The sequence below is a fragment of the Drosophila sulfurigaster genome, chromosome 2R (genome assembly GCF_023558435.1).
Source record: "Drosophila sulfurigaster albostrigata strain 15112-1811.04 chromosome 2R, ASM2355843v2, whole genome shotgun sequence".
Taxonomy (NCBI): domain Eukaryota; kingdom Metazoa; phylum Arthropoda; class Insecta; order Diptera; family Drosophilidae; genus Drosophila; species Drosophila sulfurigaster.
In genome coordinates this window covers 21527258-21531346 of record NC_084882.1, presented here as the reverse complement: position 1 = coordinate 21531346, position 4089 = coordinate 21527258, and positions in this window count along the sequence as shown.

Genomic DNA, 4089 nt, shown 5'->3' with positions numbered 1-4089 from the left:
GGCTGGAGTACAGGTTGAGTCGGTCAGAGACCATGTTCAGGCTAGACATCAGTCGCACCCTAAGAGTCCATGATGGTTTTAATTTTATGACTCAACAGGGTTAAAAAACTTTTCTGCATAACAAGAAAAAGAAGATGAAGGTAGCAAAACAAAAAAAGACAAAAAACAAATAAAATGAGATGACAGTACATTTTTTTCAGTCTCCGTAAGAACCAAGAGAAGTGAACAAGTCTTTTGCCTTTGCTTTTAGGCCAGACAGTGGCAATGATTTGTAACACAGTTTCCAGATTCGCCTCAGCGAGCTAACGACTCAATTTGACAGGCAGGCAGCCAAGCTCAAGTCTCGGAAACAATAGAAAGAAAGGAGCTCGGGAAAAAAGAAATGTGTGCTAGGGACTCGAGTGTAAAGGCGAATGCACCTGAAGCAGCGAATATTAATGGATATGTGCAATACCCTTGACAGCTGGCAGACATGAAGCTGGAACAAAGCAACGATTAAGTCGACCAGAATAAAATATGTAGAACCAGGTGTCAGAATTATGGGGTGAAGGGTGAAGCAAATTTGTAGCCAAAAGTATGCGACAACAAAAGCCAGCAGTTAAACTGACAGCTGAATAACAATAGAAAACTTTTGACGGCCAACAAAAAGAAAAAGGCAAAGTGAAAGCGAACAAATGTGAAAATGTGGAAATGGAAAAACGACGATGGCGGCCATTGTGGAAAAACCTGTGAATACAGCCACTCAGCATTTCAAATGGGGTACGAGGGTTGCTTGGCTTCGCTTCGCTTAGCTTACGAACCAAGCCAAGAGGGTTGTTTGGGCAAAGCTAAAAAGGGTTGGCCACAGCTCCCATTGCATACTTTTAGGCTTGCGCCTTAAATATTCTAATATACAATGCAACTGTCGAGCCATGACCGTGTGTCTGTCTGCCCGTGTGTGCGTCGAGTCTGAAATGAATTTTAATTTCTTGTCTGCGGCGAAACAACCGCACACAAGCTCAAGCTCCAGCCTCCCCAACCACCAGCTCGCCAGGCACGCAAAAACAACGAGCAAGAAAGCAAAATCAAGTTGAATTAATTTCGAAAATCATGGCCGCTGCCAAGGGTGTCAGCATGTTGTGTGTGTTTGGAGTGTGGAGTGTGGTGTGTGGAGTGTCGCCGCCACTGACTGTCAGTGGCAGCAAGGACACAGCGAGGACACATGCATGGAGACTCTGACCGAGCACATTAATCTGCTTGCAGACGCTTCATGCGTGTCTCTGGCTCGTTTAGATTGAGCGAAGTGGAGTGGTATCTGCTCGAGCTGCATGTAAAGTGCCTGCTCCTTGCAGCCTTGGGCTCATCATCAGCAACAGCAAAACGGGAGCAACGAGAACGTGAATGAGAACGGCAGTAGCAACCGCAGGCGAATCATTGGGATGGCGGCAACTCCGGCTCCGTGTCACGTAGACGAAAGTAAATCCACTTTCACCCCTTATTTCGCTCTGCTTTCTGGCCTTTTGCAAAATGGCGCTGCTGTAATTTGTTTAGCCTTTCATTCATTTCATTCGGCCGCCGAGTATTTGGCATTTGCTTTGTTGTCTTTCATGCGATTCACTTTCACTTGTTTTCCTTTTTTCATCACTTCATTTTTGTAAAGACCCTAGTACTATCCCCCCACTCCGCTTGTCAATCTACCATTCATTGGGATTTGAGTTTTCCTTTTTATTTTTTTTTTGTAAAGCAAAAAGGTTTTTGTGTTGTTATGGCTTTTTGTTCTCTTCCCTTTTTGATAATTAATGCTCCGGAAGCTTTTCACAATTTATAAAATTACATTTTGGCTCATTAATTTTACTTATTGTTATTCCCCAACAAATTGTTTTCAAGTCCAAAATGGTTTCTAGCATATTTTTCACATCACATCAGCGTCAGAGTCAGCTTTCCCAAAGTGATCTATGTACGTCCAGGGTCAGACAACTGATAAATGGCGTGAGCGCTTTGGGTGGGAGTCGCCTATAAATTATGCTCTGGCTGCCTCTTCCACTTCCCCTGACGGTGTCCAATTATCGACATTACCAAATAGCCTATATAATGAAAATGCAGCGTGAGTGAGAAAAATTAATTATCTCGGCAATATATTTAATATGAAGGATTGACAATCTAAGCGTAATTAAAATATGATAGCCAGGATAGCATGACATACTATTAGGCGGTATGGCGGGAGTGAAGTCTATTAAAAACGTAATTAAGTCTGAAGACCTTGGCGCAGCTACGTTTCTCTGATGGCACTTTATAGAAAATTCGCTATTTTAACGCTTCAAATCATAACAAACAAAATTAATAGAAACATAGGCATATAAATTTAAATCTAAAGTTGACTTTACACTAAGCAGTAATGCAATAACAATAAGATTGGAAATATATGACAACTTTTCGATACATTTATATTAGATTTTCATTGCATACTTTTAGGCGGGACTAGAATTTTATCTTCTACTCTGACATACAAATTATGCTGGATAATGAACGAGAACAATGAACAATGACTTTATTAAACTTATTGCGATAACCTCTTTTAAATTGTTGATTTTAAATAATAGAGAAAATCAAGCGTTAAAATTCATCAAATAATACATATATGGAATATATTGTAATTGTTTTGTACTTTCTCTCAGTTTTCATTTATTTGAAAATAGTTTTGCATTTATGATAAAATAGAGGAGTAAAATATATAAAATCAAGTCATACCAAAATCAAATACTTTTAATATTGTATTTGATTATTTTGTACTCGTTTTCTCTTCATATCAAAAATCTTTCTTAATTTACAAGCAAGAACTTGCAAATTATTCTAAATGTCTTTGGAGTTGTTTTGTGTTCTCGTATTCAGAACTTATTTGAACATAAATTGCTTAAATTCTATTCTAATAGAAAATCAAAGACCAAAAAGTAATTTATACGACTGCATATATATCTGTATTACAAAAAGTCCCTTGGGTTATTCAATCAATGAAACATTGAACATATAAAATTAAGTTCGTTACTCTCAAGTGAGACCGTCAGCACAATTCTATTCATAGATCAATTGCATTTAATTTTTGAATTGATACACAGCAGCTGCCGCATATTACTTTAATTTCCCAATAAATTCAATGCTCTAATTTATTAAATAAAGAATTTTTGGGAACCATAAAGTCCACAATGGCGATGAATATGAGGCTGTGACCACTCGTGCTAATTAAACAAATATTTAATTATAAAATATTTTACTACAAAACGCAAGCAGACGTAGAAAATTTATAGCTAAACTATTATGCGACATAGTCGTACACAAACACACACACACACACACACACACATGTGTGCACACACATTTTGTGCCAACTCAGCATGAGGATTCAGGATTCGGCTACAGGTCCCACATGAAACCATATATTCCAACTAAAAACGCGCAAAAGTTTTTTTTAATTTAATTAAATTAGAAGCAATTAGTAGAAAAGCTAATAAAAGTTGGCTAAAACTGCAAGCTGGCGCATAAAGGGGGCGTGTTTTCTGTTGGGAATAGTTAGTCACAACTCTTGGTTAGAACATAGATTCGCTTTTTTTTTGTTTCTGCATGTTCCCGCCCGGATAAACTGGCAAATATATATTTTCTGCGGCAAGCAAAACTTTCCAAATTACATTTCGAAGAGAGAAACTCCAAATTTTGGTTGCTTACCAAATTACCAGCGAACAGAGGTTATAATATTTCATTTCCTAATTGTCAGTTACACTCAGAGAAACAATTTGGAGGCGGGAGCATCGGAAGTATACGTACAATAACCTATTTCCTGAGTTACTTTAAGCACACTGCTTTACCTTGCTTTACACAATATCAAAGTTTTTATACTCCATAGTGCAGAAGGGTATTATAACTTTGTGCTGGCAGAATATGTATGTAACAAACAAAAGGAGGCATCTACGACCCTATAAAGTATAGATATGTGTTCTTGATCGGCGTCAACAGCCGAGACTATATAGCCATGTCCGATATATAGATATATAGGAAGTGTAATTTTAAAAATGGTTGTGCGAATTTTGATACATACAATACTATAGATATAGTCTTTAT